We start from the raw sequence: 22,099 nt of genomic DNA, 5'->3' as shown, positions 1-22,099 counted from the left end.
CCAATTGGATGAGGCTGAGGTAGAAGGATGAAATCACACACTGAGATATGCAACCGGGAGAAAGGTTAGAGGCCCGAGGGGTTATTCCCCGGGTAGGTACTCCAACACTCAATTTAGTTCGATAGAGCGGTGGCCAGGCCGAGCAGGTTGAAATAATACTGGTTCGAGCCAAAGAGATAGTGTAGAGAGATATTCATGGAGAGTTCTTCTAAAAAGGTTCCTTACCTCAACTAAGGAATACCTATTTATAGTTAGTTGTCCGTGTCCTAGATGGATAGGGCTTCTATGGTTGTCGAGATGAGGTCGTCTAACAAGGCCTTCAAGAGGTTTCCTCTTCTACGTCGGAGTCCCCTTCCTTGTCCGTGCAGGACACTCTTTCTTAGTCGTGCTCTTCCGTTACACGTAGTGTCGATGTGGCTAGAGAGAGGAGACGACCATGGAGGTTGCCATGTGGCATCCTTGGCCAGCTCAACAATCACACGAACACCACTCCCCTAGTTCCGAAGTTGAGGAGTGTAATGCTCAGCCGCGACTAGGCATAGAAGAGCTCTACAATCCTTGAGTTGACTGAGGAACTTTAATTTCTTCAAGTTGAATGGCCTAGAGTTAGGCCGGTTTGCTGGACGGATTGGCTGGTTCAACACTCGTGCCATTTTCTAGGTAGGTCGGCAGATGCATTGTTTCATCTTCTCGAGGTCATGCACGTGCGAAGGGCGACATCGAATCAGTGATGTTGATCTAGTTTGATCTGAACTATTGGTTGCCTTTATAAAAAGGGGGTAGGCGAGCCATTTCACTTTGTCATTTGAGAAGAGTCTGTGCCTTGGAATTCAACTGAAGTTCCTTGATTGATATCTCAGGTGTCCTAAACTTCTTTCACTACAAGAAAACGTTTTTTTAGCGGTAGTTTTTTGCACGGCTATTTATCGATTACCTTTGAAAATATTGATTTTTAAAGGCAATCGATTAAAACTGCCGTTAGAGACCAAATGACTACCGCTAAAAAAAGGCACGAGTAATTTCCTCCCTCGTGCCTCTTCCCGCCCCCTCTCTCTCTCTCTCTCTCTCAGTCGTCCCTCTCTCGCTCAATCGCTCTCTCCTTCTCTTGCTCTCCCTCTCTCACTCAGTCGTCCCTCTCCTCTCACTCTCGCTCTCGCTCAGTCGTCTCTCTCTCTCTCTTGTGCTCGTGCTCTCTATCTCTATTTCTCTCACACACATTCGCACATCAGCAAATCTCTCTTTCTCGTGGTCTCTCTCTCAAGCACATCCGCAACATTCGGTTCATAGGTGAATCTCTCTCTCTAACCTTTTTGTGATTGATGATATGCTGTCTCTTTTTCTCTATTTGTTAGGGTTTTGTCAATCTGAAGACTGAATATGAACATGAAAGTGATGATGAGACAATCCGTGTCATTTTTCCTGGTATTCCAATTTAGTTGAAATCTACTCTGATTTTGACCGTTATCTAATTAAAACTATAGACTAAAAAAGCATTAAGGATGAACTCACCGCTTGCATTTCCCGAGCATATCTACTAGTCTTCTCTGTAAATTGCGACAAAACCTGTAATACCTCAAATCATAATGAACTAAGAAAGAACAAAAGGAAAAATACTTGTTTATTCAAGGGAGTAATAAATGAACAGAAAGTGATCCAAACCTCTCTGTACTCTGTTTCAAACATGGAAAGTTCTGCCCTCTTACTTAGAATTTGGGCTTCTACAGCTCAGAGTTTCTCCTTTTCCTCTTAAAATGGTGCAGCACAAATAACTTCTATAGTATAGCTTGCACTTTTGAAAAAATTGTCACCTGAAATTATGTAATATAACACAGATAAACAGTGGGTTAAGTACATCAATGTGCATAAACAAGAAAATGTTAAACCTCACTGGATAGGAGTCAAAGAATGACCATAAACAGAAAAAAAGTGAGTGCTGGCTTGTAACTCAGTTATTTCACATGGCTGGAATCCATACAATTTCTTAAAGAAGGCTGCATCAGGATCTTTGGCAGCTGCCATTTAGAGTCACAAAAATTTGCAGCACAAAATGAGGATTAAAGATGAAAGTTTTGTGTGTAAAGTAAGAACTTGCTGGTAAAACTATTTGGAATGTCATTTACTCAACAAGTTGACTCTTTGATCCAACCGGTAAACAGGAAAACCAAGAAAATACATCCCAACAGACGTAACTTTTCCTGTTTTTGCACTATCCTCCTATGCCAAGAAAAAATTAGGGTAGTTATACAAGCTGTCCAAACAAATACATTTTTGAACTATGCACACTAAATGGATTAAATAGACCAGCTAAATTGCAACTAACACAGAGATGTCATATTATACATGAGGCAGCATGGATATGTAAGGGCATGCTATTTCTTTTTCTTTTCTCTTTTTTTTTTGGTAGGAGAATGACAAATAAAAAAGTGAAATGAGTTATAAATGGATGAACATGACTTGGATATGTAGTATGTACATTAAAATTGTTGTTTAAGTTTGCGAAAATATTAACAGAAATTTTGGATCCTTAAAAACTTGGACTAGTACGTAATGATAAATAATCTAAAAACCTTCTAAGATCAAAAATTTCAAGCACCAAGATAAACTTGTCATGGAAGTGCTGAAAAAGTGTAACAAATCCCGGTATATACCTGAAACTAATATGAGTAGGTGGATGGAGTTGCCTCGTTTCAATTAGGCTATGTTTGGTTTGAAAGAAAAGGGAGGGAAAGGAAAGGAAAGGAAAGGAAAGGTAAAAATAAGAAAATCTATACAAGTTTTGTAAAGGTTTCTTTACCTTTCTTTTACTTTTCTTACTTTTTCCTTCAAAGCAAACACAGCCTTATTGTTGCTTGAAATAGGATCCAAATTTGAAGTAGAAGGGACACTTTCAGTTTTCTGTATTGAAATGATTTCACTGTTTCTGAAAGTTTAATGATTTAACAAGGGCAAAGGAGATTTTTTTAATGATTCCATTGGATATAGGTAAGGCAGGGGAGGTTTAAGTCTTTTACCCTCTTATGTTGGCCCAAGTAGGTAGTGGTGGCAATTGGGCGGATTGGGTTGAGTTTGGTTTGGGTTTAGCTTCAACCCAATCCATCTAACCCACCAACCCATTAATGAACCAGTTATATAAAATGGGTTGGCTTCAACTAAAACCTGCTTTGACACAATCCAACCTGCCCAATCCCATTAAACTTATATTTATGTACTTAAAACAAAAATTTACTCCCATTTAACAAATAAGTTGATCATATCTTGGTGGTAATAGTAGTTGTTATTTACATAAGTGGTCAATGTTCAAATCACACTGCATGCATGTTATTTTTACACAAGCAACAAAGCCATTTGATTATGTTCGGGCTTCATGTTTGACCAAACCACTTAGATTCAACTGGTAAGACCATTTTGGACTATCTAATTGGATTGTCTTCAAGTTAATCGCATCAAGAGTGGTTGAACCGTTTAGATTCGGATCAGTCCGATCAGACCAAACCAAACCAGTTTAGTCAATGGTGGATTGACTTGGACTAGCCGATATCAAGTTTGTGCACGGGTTTGGGAACAAACCGATCGACTGGCCCAAAGCGGGTCAGTGGAAGTAAATTGGACCGGTCCGGATTTGGGTCGAATTGTACAAATACAAGTTGAATCGGACGATCCAACTTGGGTCAAAGTAAGCTGGCGGATTTTGGGTCAGGCCAGGTCAAGTTAAGCTGCTTTAGGCTCGGGCCAAGTTGATTTGGATTTATGTTGATTTTCGTAAGGTGTGCTGATTCAAGGAAAAACTAATTTAGTCAATAATTAATAGAAAATTAATGCATTAATTATAAATTATTTAATTCAAATTAAGAAAATTAAAAAAAGGCTAAGTTATTAATACTTATATCTTTAGTGGTTAACCCAAGGATTATCCACAACCCAACCCGACCCGACCCATTTAAATTGACCCAATGGGTGATCAATCAATTTCCAACCTGCCAAGTAAATGGGCGGGTTAGGTGGGTTACATACTGGGTGGGTTGGGTGGGTTCAGCTAGGGGTGAGCACTATTCAGTTAAAGCTGAAAAACCGAACTAAAAATTTTAGTTTTGGCTTTTTCGGTTCGATTTTTTGAGTTTTGGTTAAATCGATTTAGTTAATTCAGTTTTTGTCTAATTCGTTTTTGGTTTAGGTTTTTAGAATTAGAATTTTGGTTAACCGAATGAACTGAACTTTTTATTATTATATGTAATATATAATATGTAACATATAATATATAATATATTATATATTTATATATTAATATATAGCATACTAAAATTTGATTTCATAATATATATTTTATAATATACAATATATTATATGTTATAATATATGTAATAGAGTATATATTATTAAAATTCAGTTTTAACCGAAATAACCAAAAACTGAACCAAAAATTTTAGTTTCGGTTATTTCGGTTTTTCTAAATTTTGGTTAATTTTTTTTATATTTTTAGTTCGGTTTTTAAAATTTTGATTTATTTGATTCAGATTTTAACCAAATAAACCAAATGCTCACCCCTAAGCTCAGCGGTTTGGTGAAAAATTGCCACCCCTACAGGTAGGTGATGTTTGTTATTGATCCAAGCCTTTGTTGAGTTTTGAGCTTGTTTATCTTGTAGAGTGTTGTGGTTGGGTTTTTTCTGCTCTTCAGATGTGTTTGTTTCTATTCTGCAGCCCATCACTTGTGGGCCTGGGACCCCTTGGTGGTCTTTTGTACATTTTGTCCCCATTTTCCCCCTTTTTCTTTAATGCGTCTTACCTTACATTTTCCTCTAAAGAAGACGTTTATAAAGAGAAATAAGGTAAGAATTTATCTTGTATTTTAAATGCCCCAAGGGGCAGCAACCCTAGAGGGACCCATGATTAAGTTTCTCCTAATCCCATTTTTTCTTCTACTTGCTTCTTGTATTTGTGGCCACATCACCATGATTCTATGGTGACAATGGATTCATGGTGCGTTCAGGGATATTAAGTCTCTCAAAAGTGAGGAAAATATAGATCTGGATATTCAAATATCCAATAGATAGCTGAATAGTTCATTGTATTCAGGATGACTTCAAATGTAAAAATTAATTCTATTCAACCCGCCCGCGACTCGTGTGTCAGCATGGCCCCGACTTACGGCTTCGCTCATATATATTATTTATTTATATTATATATATTTATATATTTATAGAATATTATATAAATTATAATTATATAATAATATATAGTATATAATATATTAATAAAATAAATAATTTTTTAAATTTTATTATATAAATTTATTTAATTATTGTATATAAAAACAATTATATACATTAAAATTCATATAAAAGTAAAATTTTAAGTTTTTTGTCAAATGTTTTAAATAAATAACTTTGGCCCAATGCATGACCCGACCTATTCTAAGGCTTGGCCATGGGCCAGCCCAGCCCGCGGCATGGCACAATACAACACGGGCCCGCACGGGCTTGGGCCATGGGCCGTGCCGGGCTGACCCCCAATTTATCTGACAGGAGGGCGGTACGGTCAAACACAGCCTGCACTTTGCGCGGGCTGCCCACCGGTTGTTTTACACCTCTACTAGTAGTTTCTGCACCAGTATCAGATTTCTTGCATGAACTACGACTTCAAGAAACATCGCTATCACATTAGTCTCGAACTCCTTGTAAACCGATACTGTTCACATCACCATAAGAATCGAAGGTGCACTCTAATGCCGAAAGTAATGTTCTCCAACAATTGTAGTAATTAGGAAAAAATGTAGGTCTTAACACAGAGAGAGAAAGAGAGAGAATCGTGGAAAACGGGAAGAGTATACAAATAAAAAAAGAAAGCAACCTTATTGGATGCCTGTTGGATGCCCATGACCCAATACACCCAATCTTTTAAAAATATTTTTATTGGGTTGACCCACTCGCTAAAGACCCAGGATTAACAAATACAACCCAATCTGCTAATAAATGTGTGGATTGGGCGGGTTAAGTTGTAAATTGGCACCCCTGAAGGCAGGTCGCATGACCAGGTTAAGAGTTTTAAGTTGTCGTTTGATTCACAGGTGTTGTAAGCCACAAGACACATTGTCTATGCATGTCCTATTTGCTTTTTCCTTTGGGGAGGAAAATCTTCATCAGGATACCATTGATATTATGATATTTCTAGTTTCCTTACCTAGGAAAATGATAAAAAAAAAAGCCAGAGTTGATTCAACACCATGTCCGAGCTAGTAGGTAGTACCATAAAGAATTGTAAGTTAGAATGAACTTGAATAAAGAAAACTAGGCCTGTCATCCTAGCCATGGCTTTGAAAACGTCGTTGATTTGGATGGTCAGACCGTTCAGCTCGGGAATTGTTGAGGCAATCAGTTCCGTTTTATTTCAAATCCGATTTTTAGTAAAAAACCGTTGAAAAAGTCAATAATCCATGGGTAGTCGAACTGTTGACCCGTTCAATGACTTTTGACTGTTTTTTATTTTAAATAATTTTTTAATTCATTTATCAGAACAGACCATCTATTCAAATCAGACGATCAGACCATCAACCCAAAAACCGATGACCAAAACAATTCCATTTCCGAATCATTATTTAAAACCTTAATCCTAACTACTTTCTCAACTAACCAAAGAAAACAGGAGGGCTGAACTGCTAGTATGCATGAGCTCGTGTAGATACTAGAGCTGTTGATTCATAGGTTGGTAAAGGTCTATCCAAATAAGCTCGTGCAGATACTGAGCCAAATAACAATTAAGAGGTTTGTGACTTGGGTGTGTAGTATGTGCATTAAAATTGTGGTTTAAGTTCCCGAGAATAAAATGAAACCAAAAGGTGTAATAACTTTTGGATCCTTAAAAAGAATATTAACACAAAGCTTTAAGTTACAATCTTGGACTAGGATTCATGTTCAAAGCTTTAAGTTCCCGAGAGAAACTAGGTTTTGGTGTTTGCAACTTGTAGTACTTGGAATCCCATTCTTTTGTCGGAGCCCATATGAAGCCCAAGCAATATCTAAGCTCGCTACCCCGTCTCTCTTCTTCTTTCTCTTTTATTTGTACTTTCAAGAGATGTCACACCTTGTTATTCTTTTTGGGGTACTGTAATTTTACTTGGATCGACTTGCCATATGTGTGGCATGGATCAGTGGTATTATAACTTTTACTCATAAAATTTGTGGCTTTCTATGTTGTAGCTCTGATAAAGGATGATTTGACCCGACCCCTTGATACGACGACACGTGGACATGACTCAGCACGAGCAACAGATCAGCACCACAGCTTGACCGCGACTAAGTGATGTGAATAAAAATTACTATATTTTTATCCCTAAATATTCATTCTTTTACACTTAATTAACACTTAATTGGACTCATTACTCTTGTATTTCGATTCAAGGCAAGTAAGAAGGCGACAGGAGGGAAACAAGGCTAATCGGATGATTTTGCATAGTTTCAGCATCATTCAGTAATCTAGGCATAACTCTCATATCCGGACTCCGATTGGGATAATTCAAAATGCACCAGAAAGATAAGGGAGAAATCCACAACTTTCATGTTTTGGATGTTGACAGATTCGGTTTGCATCGAGGTCAAAATCAGGCCCTCCGTCGAAGCGAATTCGTAATAAAGCCCAGCTCACAGTTGAAGCCCAATTCGCAGAAAAGCCTTGTAGCTGCCCAATTTATTAAAGAAACCCAACTCGAATTCGAGAATAAAGAGTCCTATCAGATTTGAATTTTAAATGTAATTCTAGAAAGTTAAAGAAGATTGAGATCATTAGATAAATGAGAAGATAGGATAGGATAGGATCAATTTAGAACTAACTTGGATTATCCATTCTAGAGATAACTCCAAGTAGTTGTAATAGGCCCTCCCCTAAACTATATCAAGGGTTGGGCGTACCAGCTTGTGGCATGAATCAATCAATCAATCAATCACTCACTCAATCAATCAATTACTGAAGTTCTCTCTGAAGTAATCAAGAAGATTATCAAGAAAATTTCAAGAAGGAGATCAGCAAAGGAAGAAAACTTCAAGAAGGAGGTGGCGGCAAGAAGAAGAGAAGATCTCAGCTCCTAGGGCAAAATCATGAGTTCTTTCTTTCCTCTTATTTGTTTTATTTCATTTATCATGAACTGATTTATTTATAGCTAGAGCTGTAGAAAGCCTAATCATGATAATGAATATATTTTTATGATTCATCCAAGATCGTGATTTCCATATAGTCTATGAATTATTTGCTTAATACGATTAGGAGTGGTCATCTTTTAATTGATTAGGTTTATATGAATAAATCAGGAGAGGAATTCATATATTAGACCACATAATTCATGGTGTGAATTGAATGGTATATAGGGATATATACACATGATTCATCTGAATGTATGAGTTTTTCTTGCACTTAATGCATTTCTATCTTGAGAACTCTAGTTGAGGGATCGAGGGGTTACTTGATAGAAGTAGGTTTAATATATCTTGGGAAAGAATATTAAATACAATTGGGAAAACTTCAACTTATGGGAATGACAAATTATCTTGGTTAATCGCATCCATTAATATTCATTGGAATGGTTAGGTGGACCAATGGTCTTAGTGATTTCAATTAATTGTTGCATATTCAATTATTGATTGCCCTTGCTTTTATTTTATTTTTCTATTTTTAATTTTCAGTAGTTCTTACTGTTGGATCGGAATTTCGATTGTCCAAATAATTAAGGAAAGTTGTAGTTTTAATACTTATTTTGTTAAATCCTCGTGGGAATGATATTTTTGTACTACTTGATAACTAGTGCACTTGCTAGGGTTATAATCATAGCTATCAAGTTTTTGGCGCTGTTGCCGGGGATTTAATCCTAAAATAATATTAGAACTTGCTAATCTTGGTTAATTTGGATTTTTATTTCTGTTTTTATTTTTTTTATTTTATTTGTTCGAATTCTTGCTTTGTTCAGATTTACTAGTGCATGACACGCACTAGAAGAGAAGGACTAGCAGAATTCGATCCTGAAATTAAGAGAACCCTTCGCTTATTACAAAGAGCCAACAGAGGTAAAGCGAGAGAGGAGGCTGAAATTGGCGAACCAATAGTAGAAATTGAGGAAGATATGGCAAAAGCAAATCCCACCCTTTTGGACTATGCTTGTCCAACAATTGATGGGGCTACTTCCAACATTTGCAAGCCCACAATTCAGGCCAATAATTTCGAAATCAAGCCTGCAATTATCCAAATGATTAAGACGAATATTCAATTTAGTGGGTTGCCAAGTGATGATCCTAATGCACATATTGTTAATTTCCTAGAAATATGTGATACATTTAAACATAATGGAGTTATTGATTATGCTATTAGACTTAGACTATTCCCATTTTCATTATGAGATAGAGCTAAAGGTTGGCTTAACTCACTCCCTGCAGGAAGCATCACCACTTGGAATGACTTGACCCAAAAATTCTTGGCTAAGTATTTTCCACCCTCTAAAACAGCAAAACTAATTAATGATATCACTACTTTTGCTCAATTAGAGAGGGGATCTTTGTATGAAGCATGGGAACAATTCAAGGAGATGCTTAGGAGGTGTCCTCACCATGGGATACCAACTTGGCGTCAAATCCAAACTTTTTATAATGGGATTACCCCCCTCTAATCGTTCTATTATTGATGCAGCTGCAGGTGGCACAATCATGAGGAAAACGCCAGAGGAAGCTTATGACCTAGTGGAAGAAATGGTGTCAAACAACTACCAATGGAATAATGACCGAACTTATCGAAGGGGAGTACACCATATCGATTCTTTTGCTGCTTTATCTGCTCAACTTGCTAGTCTGAATAAGAAATTAGATACTCTTAATGTTGTAGCAAAAAATACATCATCTAGCAATCCATGTAATTTCTGTGGCCAATTAGGACATTAATTTTGACTGTCCATTAGGTAATCCTTTTGCTTCACCTGAAAGTGCTAATTTTATTTCTCGTGGTGGCAAGTCGAATTTCAATCCCTATTCGAACACATACAACCCAGGGTGGAGGAGTCATTCAAATTTTTCATGGAACAACATGGGATTTCAACAACAACCGCCCCCACAAGAAAAGAAGGGTAATTTAGAAGAAATGATTTCTAAATTCATTAATGTTACTGAAGCAAAATTCCAAGAACATGAAAAGAGATTTTTTAATCAAGAGGCGTCTATTAAGAACTTAGAAGTTCAAGTGGGGTAGATCGTGAATATGTTGTCAGAGAGAAGAGAGGGACGACTGCCTAGCAATACCGAGAAGAACCCAAGGGAGCAAGTGAATCCCATTGCTTTAAGAAGTGGAAAAACAATTGGCGAGACCCAGAATGATGACCAGAAAGCTGAAAAAGTCGATCCACACAAGGAGGCCGAAGGGAGTACACCTAAACTGAATCTAGATGCTATTAAACTTCCTCTCCCCTACCCTAGAAGAGTTTTGAAAGCTAACTTGGATAAACAATTTGAGAAATTTTTAGAAGTATTTGAAAAATACATATTAACCTCCCCCTTTTTATCTTGAACTTATTTGCTCTCGAGCTAACTCAGTGATCTAGCGCGACCTACACTCTTAGCCTTTTTCACACTCTTCACTATTTTCTCCAGCGTTCTAACTTAAGCATCGGAGTATTCCCACCAGGCAAGTCCCCCAGGAATTCTTCACCGTCTTCTTCTCAGGTGTCGTCCATTGCCAAATAGAAGCTAGTCAGCAACCAGCTAGGAGTGCCCGGATCATGCAGCATCATTTGACGTCGTCTGTGGGAACCGCTTCAAAAAGCCTTCCTCTAAGCTTATACGGTTTCCTTTTGAGAACTCAGCATTCATGGCCTCCTCTAGCAACGTTGGACGTGGTGCCAGCCAGAACGCCTCTAGGGAGCAACCCCAACTTCCCACTGTCTATATTGAACAGTTCACCGTCCCCCTCTCCGTGGACATTTTTCCCAGTCTGAATGTGCCCCTCACAGTGGCACCCGTGATCACACCACTCCCATCCACAGTTGGAGCAACCTTTGTTGAACCTTTGCTTGTGCCCCCAGTGGCCAACCCGAACCAGTTGGAAGACTTAATGCAATGCATGCGAGCAATGCAAGCTCAAATGCAACAATTTCAGCAGTTCCAACTTTACCAACAACAAGTGCTGCATCAGGTCTCCCAGTACCAGTAGTAGCAGCAGTTTCCCTCCTTGCTTCAGGCCCAGCCGCCGCTTCCCCCTCGGCACCCAGCCACGAAGCAGACCAAGCCCTCCCACCGGAGTGAACGACCTCGCCGAGGAGAGGCCTCCCAGGCCCAGGATCCCGCCAAGAGCCAAGCCTCTTCCCTTGGTAGGAAGGAGAAGCCAGCCACCCCCACCTCGTAGCCTGTGGGCAAGTCGGGGGCCTCCCAGCCAACCAAGCCCGCATTGCCCCAGCATTCGCAGTTCAAGCTCCTGCTCACAGAGAACCCGTTCGAGATCCTAGCCGCAAACTACAAGCAGGGCCCTTCGGTCCAGAGCCACCACTAGCATTCCGAGCCCATCGAGCTCGGTGACACTGAAGCATCAAGCACCAATGCCGAGCCGGCAAAGCAGCAACGAAGACGTCAGCGAGCTCGCCGAACTGCTACCCGAGTCTCTCTCGAGCTCATAGGAAAGAGGAGGTAACCTTAGGTGAAGTGAAAGCTACCCCTCTCCTCTCAGTTTCTTCCCCACTGTCTCTAGAACTCCTTGTTGTCCCTATGCCAAGGGACTTCAAGCTCCCTCCACTGGACAAGTATGATGGATCTTTCGATCCGAATGATCATGTGGACGCCTTCCACTCCTAGATGCACCTGGTAAGAGCCAGTGAATCCTGCATGTGCGTGGCCTTTTCCACCACCTTCAAAGGGGTAGCCCGCACATGGTACCGTCTGGTTCGATAAGAAATTGGGCGCAGTTCGTGCAAGTTTTCACCTCCCACTTCGTCACCAACAAGAGGTGCCCAAGAACTCAGGAAAGCCTCCTCGGCATAGTTCAAAGGGAAGGGGAGTCCATTCGGAGTTATATCAAGCGGTCCAACGATGCTTGTTTGCAGATACCCGACCTGGATCCCGCAGTTCGCCTCACCGCAGCCAGGTGAGGTATTACTCACAAAGAGTTCAAATGGCACGTAGTTGTCAATCAGCCCAAGACCGTGACCGAATTCCTCAGGCTCGCGGATTGGTTCATAGGGATGGAGGAAGAAATCAACCAGAAGGGCGAGCAGGCCCTTGAGAAAAGAAAGAGGGAACCAAAGACCCCAGCTCAGGGTGACAACAGGAAGAAGAAGGACCAAGCTCGGGGGGCAAGGCCAAATCAGCCTTTCCGAGCTCCGGCAACAGAAAGGAACTACACACCCCTCAACGCGAAGCGGGCCGAGATCCTCATGGCGATCAAGGACGTCCCGTACGTGAAGTGGCCACCTCGGCTGAAGGTGGACCCTAATGTTAGAAATAAAAATTTGTATTGTAGGTTTCATAAAGATCACAGTCATAGCACCAAAAGTTGTAAAAACCTCCGCGATGAGATAGAAGAACTCGTCCGTCGTGAATATCTGAGAAATTTTTTACAAAGTAATAATAATAATAATAAAGCAGGTCGGCAAGGGGAGCAGAGTTGAGACGCTCCCGAGTCCAGCAGGCAAGCGGAACAGCCACAGAAGCAGCCCCCCGAAGAGAGACCAATTCGGGGGACCATCCACATCATCGTTGGAGGCTCGATTGTGGCGGGCTGCACCTCAGCTACAACTCGTGCATCAGCTCGTGAAGCCGCCAGGGAAGAGCATAACCCCCCAAAGCGGCCAAGGATGGAAGATCCCATCTTCTTCACAGAAGATGACGCACGTGGGGTCCACTACCCCTATGATGACGCGCTCATCATAAAGGTGAAGATCAATGACTTCGAAGTCAGGCGCATCCTCGTCGACTCAGGCAACTTAGCGGACAACCTCTTCAAAGCAGCCTTCGAGCACCTGCAACTCCAGGAGAGCGGCCTAAAGACCACAAACACTCCCCTGGTAGGCTTCAGCGGAGAGGAAGTCAGGCCCCTGGGAAGGATTACAGTACCTATGGAGGTCGGCACTTGACCTAGCATAGTGAGGCTCAATCACAATTTCTTAGTGGTCGCAACCCCCTCCCCGTATAACGCCGTAGTAGGTCGACCGATTACCCATGCCTTACGAGCTGTGGTGTCCACCTACTACTTGGCCATGAAGTTCCCCACAGACTTCGGAATCGGGATAGCGCGAGGTGACCAGCTTGAGTCTTACAAGTGCTACGTCGCCGCCCTTAAAGGGAAAGCCAAGGTGGCCGATGACCTCGAGCTGGAGCAACCTACGAAGCAGAACGAAGAGCAAGTTGTGCCCACCGAAGAGACCATCTCCATTTCAGCCTCGACGGAGGACCCAGCCCGAACACTTCAGATCGGTGCTTCCCTTGAGGAGCCTCTGTGATCTAAACTAGTACGGTTTTTACTTGACAATTTAGACGTTTTTGCATGGTCTGCGGCAGAAATGCCCGGCATAGACCCTAGCATTATAACTTATAAGCTCAATACTGATCCTGTGGTTAGGCCTGTTAGATAGAAGAAACGCAACCTAGCCCCAAACCGATGGAGGGCAGTCGACGAGGAGGTCGGGAAGCTCCTTGCAGCCGATTTTATCAAGGAAGTCCATTACCCGAGCTGGGTGGCCAACCCCGTTCTAGTGAAAAAGGCTAATGGTAAATGGCGAATGTGCGTCAACTACACCGACCTGAACCGACCTTGCCCAAAGGACTGCTTCCCACTTCCCAGGATTGACTGTCTGGCGGACGCGACCTCGAGGCATGAGTTGCTGAGCTTTCTAGACGCCTACTCGGGCTATAACCAGATCAGGATGGACCCAGAAGATTAAGAAGAGACTGCCTTCATAACCGAGCTTGGCCTGTACTGCTACAAGGTCATGCCTTTTGGGATAAAAAATGTCGGGGCAACCTTTCAAAGACTCGTAATAAACTGTTGATTGACCAAAAAGTAGAATGTTATGTAGACAACATGGTCGTCAAAACCCAGTTCTCATGCCGACTTAATACAAGACTTGCATTTAGTCTTTGAAATATTGCGTAGATTTAATATGAAGTTGAACCCGAATAAGTACGTCTTTGGCGTTACCTCGGGTAAATTCCTGGGATACATTGTTAACTAGTGCGGCAATGAAGCCAACCCGGGCAAAATAAAGGCCATCCTAGATATGAGACCACCCCGAAAAGTGAAGGAGGTTCAGAGGCTGAATGGTCGAATAGCCGCTCTGAGCCGCTTCATGTCCAAGTTGGCAGATCGCTGCCTACCTTTCTTTAAAACAATTAAAAGCAAAGGGTTTGAATAGACCCAAGATTGTCAGCTCGTGTTTGACGATCTCAAAAAGTACTTCGCCAGCATACCGGTCTTAACCCGGCCCGAAGAGGGTGATGTTTTAGACTTGTACCTCTCGGCAAGTGACGAAGTGGTCAGCTCGGTACTAATAAAAGAAGTAGATCGGGTCCAATGACCTATCTACTATGTTAGTAAAGTGTTGCAGGGAGTAGAGATAAGATATCCGAAGATAGAAAAATTGGCCTATGCACTGGTTATTGCAGCCCGAAAGCTTCGTCTGTACTTTCAAGCTCATATTGTTATTGTCCTCACCAAAAAACCTCTGTGGCAAGTCCTACTCAAGCCCGAGGTCTCTGGTCGACTAACGAAGTGGGCCGTTGAGCTCAGCGAGTACGATCTCCAATACAAGCCACGAACTGCTATTAAGGCCCAAGCCTTAGCAGACTTCGTCACGGAGTGCACTTTTAGCTCCGAAGCCCCCAGGTCGGTCAAGCATGAGGCCCCCAGTTCGGGCGAGCCCGGAGCTCCCAGGCCAGTCGAGTCCGAGCACCGTGAGGTAGCAACCAATGTGGCATCTCTCCTAGTTAGGGAAAGCGCGAACTAGGATGAGGAGCCCTGAATCCTTCACGTAGATGGCTCCTCGAACCAGTAGGGCAGCAGAGCCGGAATAGTTCTGCACAGCCCAAGTGGCACAAAACTGGAGTATGCACTACGCTTCGAGTTCACGGCATCAAACAATGAAGCAGAGTATGAAGCGTTGATAGCCGGGCTAGCTCTAGCCAAAGAAATGAAAGCCAAGCATATTATCATCTACAGCGATTCCCAGCTTGTGGTTAATCAGGTCATAGGAGAATACGAAGCTCGCGAACCGACTATGATTGCCTACTTAGCCAAAGTAAGAGAGGCTCTGCTCGATTTCCAGTCACACTTCATCAGGCAAGTCCCGAGGTCGGAGAACTTTATATTGAGACCCTTTCTTGTTCATAGTGTTTAACTAGTGAACTTTATATTAGATGAGTCTGAATATATAGTGAACTTTATATTAAATGAGTTTGAATACTATATTAGACATCAAAATTAAATACATAAGAACCTTCATTCTTAAACTTATAAGCATTATAAGCTAGTAGATGGGCATATGAGTTTGACAGTCTAGATATAGTATGTACATACTCAAAATATTTAAGTAGGTTCAGAGTGGAATCATTAAAATTCTTCATAGACCAACCCACCTCTATGTCTTCGATAGTTGCATCTGTAATACTAGTAAAATTGCAAAAAACCATCATATGTTTTGCTCTCAATCTCTTGGCTTTCATTAAACCATCAATTACATCCTTTCATTTAGATTGAGCTGCAACCGATTCTTCTTCTGTTTGTATAGATAGAAGACAAGTTTTCATACATTATCATAAAAGTTGTACCTCCTATCATATTCTTCTTCTTTTTGGCATCTCATATCAGTCTTATTATAATTAGAAACTTTTTCAATAACAGTTGTACCTCCTACCTTTGGTAGGTGAGATAATTTAACAAGAAGAACTTATTGGTTGAGGTTGATGGGGATCCGAACGGGATCTTTCACTTGCATATCCTACATTCATGTCTTTATTCACACTAGCCCAAGTTGTTGATCTGCTAAGTTTGTTTCAATACCAAACAACTAACCTTTCATCTTATGGACTAATTTCAAATACAACCCATCTACAAACAACCGAGTATTAGGTTATGAAAGTTAATTTGACATGCTAATGGAGATCATTCAATGCAATTCATATACATGCTTGTTGTACTTTATTTTGCGCCTTGTTGAATTATGTATTAATTCATTTCCCTGTATTAGTTGTAAAGAAAGATTGGGAACTAGTTTCAACTTCTCATATATTGATGCTAATCAATTTTTATTGGTCACAGGTGGTGGTGCTCTTTGGAATGTATCAAGTGATTTGGAAATGGAGCTTCAATCTATCTACAAAACTTTATTCTTCCCGATGGAGGTGGAACTAAAAGCAATATCATACTTTCAGATGTAACATTTATTTTGATCTCTCTTAATGGCGAATAAAGATAATGTTCGGTGTTTTTTGGACAGGCATATCATATCTACTAGGGATGATTTGTTGAATTTATTTTGCTAAATTCATATGTATAGTAATTACTGTAAATACCAAAAAAATTGTCATAAGGTCTATTATGGTGTTGGTTAAATATTTTTGGACGATGGAGTATTACTCACTTGTAGTGTTTTCAACAATGGTGTGATTGTTAATTCCACATTAGACTACGATTCAATATTGGCTTGATGGGCTAAAATGCCCAACTTAATATATATTTATGTAGATGGATGTGAAGTGTTGAATGAAAAAAAGTAAGACATGAGACCATGCTCACCACCTCCTAAATGAACATTTATCAAACAAGGAGGTTATGTAGGTGGATGTGACAGCTTGATGGGCTAAAATGCCCAACTTCATTCACGTAATGGTCATACATGCCTTAACAACCACCTTAGTAAAGATTTACCAAGATGGAATTCGAGGTGTTGGTTAAGTTTATTTGAGAGAACATATCATCCGCAATTGGAACATCTGTTTTGTATGAATTAACTAATAACAAATGGTGAAATAGTGTCAATTATTATGTGTTTACCCTTTCCTTAATGGCCATTTTCCAAGGACCCCATATTATTGAAATTTACCAGGTTGGCTCATATGACCACAAGTTGCCAAATAGCCATCTAGCAATAGATGTTGATCATTGCATCAGCTACCCCCATCTCTCAGTGGCCACGAAGAAGAGTAACTAAATAATTTTGCTGGTAGTGCCCCGTCCTGGTTATCCTAATCCCATTCAATGAAAAGAAAGCTTTGCTAGATGTTGGGGAGAAAGCGGTTGAATTCACCATAGTGGAAACAAAGGAAGGCAATATGGTGAACGAAAACTGGCTCTTAAGGTGCAACCATTTGATTATATTCCACTTTATTGACCTCTACTGTAATAAGCAAGAAAGGTAAGCAAAAAACAAGTTTATATAGTTGAACTACAACTTTGATTTAAAAAAAAATTAGAATTTGACATAAAAATTGTGGTATAATTTTGGTGTTCTACAACGCGAATGTTTTTTTCTTTCACTTGTTTTTGAAATTGACAAATTGGCAAAAAACCAAACACTAGTTCTTGAACCTTGTCTTTATTTGGAAAAGCAAGAACAAGTTGGTTTTGTTCCAAAAACAATTCATGTTTTTGAAATCATCAAAATACTGGTTTTAAGACAAAAACAACTCTTGGAATACAGATATTGTATAATTTATAAGATATACTTTTTAAATCTCTTGATTTTTTAAGGCAAAAGAAATCATTCTATTAGCTTATGAACGTGATGTACAAGAAGACTCATATTTAGTATAAAGGGCTCTTTCAGCCCTTTGACAAGTTGCATAAGCTAGAACATGTGATAGTTGGTTCTTTTCTCTATTGACACATAATATTTGCATCCAAAAAAATACTTACCTAGTATATACTCTACAATATGTTTATATTGCCAGAAGAGTCCTGCCTGAGGATGATGGATTGATTTGACATCCGAAAGCCTTTGGCAACAAACAATGTCTTTTGACAATAAAATAATACATTGGTTTGTATTATCGGACTATGATAGAGGTTCTTTGAAGAAAAAAAAATTATCAGATTTTGCCAGAGACGGGGTCAAATGTGCCAACCTAGTAAGCATCATCTAACTTGGTAAAACTTTACCAGGATAGAATTAAAATGACAATTTAAAATATAATGACATGCAAAAGCCATAGAAAAGAAGCATGATCTTGTGACAATAAAGGAATATTTTGGTTTGTTGCCTGGGTTGTGATAGAGGTTGTTTAGAGAAAATATGATAAGATTTTGCCATTCGGTTCTACGGGTATTAGTATGGGATCCGTGAGATTAAGGTTGGGCTTTTGGAATTCTTTATGGATTATCACCATCCTAATGTATTTTCTCCTAATGAATTTTATCTTATTCTTCAACAGAAAAAAAAAAAAAAAAAAAACAAATCTTATTGGCCCCTTGGCAAATAAGGTGCCAAATGTGCCAACCTAGTAACCATCACCTAATTACTATCTTTGATTTGTGGACATTCAACTTACAAACTAATGTTTCTCATTAACTGAATTTGGCTCTTTATAAGAGGAAAATGAATAGCATGCTGAGAAGGCAAACACCCTCCTAGAGTCTACAAAGTAAATTGACCTTTCATACAAACTAAACTATCATCTTATTTTTGGAGACACATTTTCATAACCAAAGTAAATTGACCTTTCATACAATAAATTTTACAAACACACACTTGCTTGATATTCTTTTCCATGTGTAAACTAATGTACACTTGTTCTCCAATGCACATTCAACAGGAATGAATCAGCATCAAACACAACTTAACAAATTTTTTTATATAAAAACGACAGCCTATTTATTGTGAACTAATGTACATTCGTTCTTTTCCATGTGTAAACTAATGTACACTCGTTCTTCAATGCACATTTAACAGGAATGAATCAGCATCAAACACAACTTAACAAATTTTTTTATATAAAAACGACAGCCTATTTACTGTGATAGAAATGTAAAGAGAACCAAAAATCAAATTTATTTGAAATGACTTTTTGATTGACTATAGCAAATTGAAATATCATACAAAGAGATTGTCAAATACCTGTTAGTGGCACAAGTGTTCAAAACGATAATTTCCTCCGGTTAGGGAATGCCTCCGGTTAAGATGGGCCTTCACTTGGTATAAATTGAGATAGGAATAGAAGTGAAAAAAACACAATGCTACCAAAAAATTTACAGGTAGAGGGAGAACGAGACAGAGGGAGAGTAGGAGAGCGATAGATGGGGAGGGAGATTGGGAGAGAGAGAGAGAGAGAGAGAGAAAGAGAGAGAATGGGGGCAAAAAGGGGGAGCAAGACTGAGGAGGGCTCGAATGGGAAAAGTGGGGGCGATAGAGGGAGAAGGAGAACGAGACAGAGGGAGAGCAGGAGAGCGATAGAGGGGGAGGGAGACCGGGAAAGAGAGAGAGAGAGAGAGAATGGTGGTGAGATAGAGGGAGAACGGGAGAGACTGATAAAGGGAGAGCGAGGAGGGAGAACAGGAGAGAGGGAGAGCAACCGAAGTTCAGTCGTCTGCAGTCGAAGAGAAGAGAGTTGCGAGTGTGAGAGAACGAAAGAGAGAGAACAGGGAGGGTGGGAGAGAACAATGGTCGTGGGCCCTAAGAGGGTCATTTTAGTCTTGCAATTTAAGGGTAAATTTCAAAATAAAATTTTAAATAAATGTTATTGTGACATGTAATCCGAGTTGGATTGCCACGTCACATGAAAAGCTTAGGTAGAAGTGTGATGCTTACATGGCGTGGGAATCGGTGTTATAATTTCAAAAGTTGAATTAGAGAGTAATTGTAAATTCTGTATGAGCTGGCCTGGTGTTCAGATTTCTGCAATGGGCCTGCTCGTACTTTTCCCTACTTAATAAGGCTTGTACTGAATATGCAACATTAAGACTTCTGCTTCTTAATTATTTGTAACTGCTGTAAGCTCACCCAGTTGCTTAGCTATCAAAGACTTGAGAAGATTGGACTACTGAAGGCACGCATCAATCACAAATTTGGTCTTCTCTGTCACCATGCTGGTACTACAGGAATGCTTTGCTCATTTCTGAAGAAATTCCCTGGGTCGACCTTGCTCTTCACATATAATAATCTGTCGAAGTTGTGCTTGAAGTAGTTGCGACCCCAAATGCTAGCTTCTAATATTGCCTTTGTTGTTTGTTCCAATGTCAAGATCTCTGTAGTTGAGATATGCTTCCCTTGGCGACTTGGAGACATAAGGAGTCATGTATTTATGCAGCTCTCTCATCCAATTGACGTGCCTCTTTGTTCCTTCATCAGTTCCATTTTGTTGCCAGACTACAATGTACTGGATTTTGTATATGTTCCCTTTTCTGTGTGGGAATGGAATTGCAGACTCTGATATCACTCATCCTTCCTCCTAAGGGAGTTAGCCTCATCACAGGTATCTCTATCTGAAGAAACCTTTTCCATATTCCTTCGAACACAAATTCAGGAATTGGTTCCTTGACATAGTCGGATTTCACTTTGTAGGTTCCCTTGTCCTGAAGAGTCAGTAAGACATCTATGGTACTATTTGGGAAGCTCCCAATATTCTTGAAAGCATCGATCCAGCTCATTTCAGTACAGTCCTCTCGTTGCAAACCCAACTCTGGGAAGCTCTTGTTCATCATAGGGAGGAGTCTGTCAATAGTACCAAGGAACATGTTGTTGAATGAAACATTTATTGTTTTACCACCTGAACCGGTGTCTGTGAGCTCCAGATTGGCTCGAATGAATACATCCTCATGGAGCTTATCTGCAATGTATTGCCACCTATGCAGGAGCTTCATTGCTCCTTCTTCTATTGTCTTGGACGGATTGAAAATAGTAACAATTGGTGGGACTGGAACCAATTTCACTTTCCATCGTAGAATGATTCCAAAGCTTTCTGCACCTCCTCTGATAGACCAGAATAGATCTTCTCCCATGGTTTCTCTGTTGAGGATTTGGCCATTTGCATCAATGACTTGATCAGCTCCGAGGCCACATTTTCTGAGTATGTAACCATACCCACCGCCGCCGAGGAACCCGGAAACGCCTACAGTATGGCAAACCCCACCTGGGAAGCCATGGACGTTACTCTTCTCTGCAATTCTGTAATAAAGTTCACCCAAGGTCGCACCAGCCTGAACCCATGCACTGCTGTCTTCTATGTCCACAGCGATGGTTTTCATATTGGACATGTCAACAATGACGAATGGGACTTCAGCCCTATATGAGAGGCCCTCGTAGTCATGGCCTCCGCCTCGAGTTCTGATCTCCAACCCATTCTCTTTTGCACAAACAACAGTGGTTTGGACGTGGGATTCGTTCAATGGAGTAATGATAAACAGAGGTTTTGGAGTGTCAGACTGCAGGAACCTGAGATTTTGAATAGAAGACGTATAGATTGATAGATAAGAGGAGTTATTGGGGGAATATAACACTGCGGAGATTGGAGAGGAGTCCGAATGGAGGGAAAAGCATTGAAGAAAGTTCTCCTCCACTGAGGCTGAGACTGCCCATGGAACCAACAGAGGGATTGAAAGTAAGGAAAGTATTACAGAAATTGATGAACTTCCCATGTTTTGTTGTGCTTTCTTTTTGCTCGATCTTTGTGTGGAAGCAAGTTTATTGGCTTGCCTATTTATATTTTTTCTCTGGGCCTTCGTCAAAACCTCCAAAGCCTGAATTTTCCATCATATATTTTCAGGTAGCTTGGATGATTATCTGTATTTTTTTTCTCTTTGTTGACGATTACATTCAACACTAAAGTCTTGCTATAATAACAAATAATATATGGCCGTCACTATAGATATTTTCCAATAGTGGCAAATTTCAAAATACATTATTAATTTTAGGCCTATAGGTAACTACATTTGTCACTATAGAGCCTTGTTATAGTAACATACATGACCATCATTATGGATATTTATAGTGACGGTTCCCTCCATCATTATTAGTTTCTGAATATTTATAGTGATTACTTATCCATCACTATGTTCAATTTTGAGTATCTAAAGTGATAGTTTTGTCTATCACTATATTAAATTTTGTGCATCTATAGTAATGGTTTTGTCTATCATCATACAACGTTTTGAATTTCTATAAT

The 22,099-nt window shown here is 40.1% G+C and overlaps 1 non-coding gene and 1 pseudogene across 1 annotated transcript; both read right to left on the bottom strand.

The window, feature by feature from the left end:
- Positions 1-9,483: 9,483 nt before the first annotated feature.
- LOC148804193 (small nucleolar RNA R71) lies at positions 9,484-9,590 on the bottom strand. Its single transcript, XR_016081609.1, has one exon. It is a non-coding gene; the product is annotated as a small nucleolar RNA R71 (small nucleolar RNA).
- A 10,426-nt stretch (positions 9,591-20,016) lies between these two features.
- Positions 20,017-21,572, bottom strand: LOC104600440 (tetrahydroberberine oxidase pseudogene; annotated as a pseudogene).
- Between the last annotated feature and the right edge of the window lie 527 nt (positions 21,573-22,099).

Source organism: Nelumbo nucifera, chromosome 1 (genome assembly GCF_055504915.1).
Source record: "Nelumbo nucifera cultivar China Antique chromosome 1, China Antique-T2T, whole genome shotgun sequence".
Classification (NCBI taxonomy): domain Eukaryota; kingdom Viridiplantae; phylum Streptophyta; class Magnoliopsida; order Proteales; family Nelumbonaceae; genus Nelumbo; species Nelumbo nucifera.
Note: the sequence above shows the minus strand (reverse complement) of the source record. Positions and strands in the feature narration are given on the sequence as shown.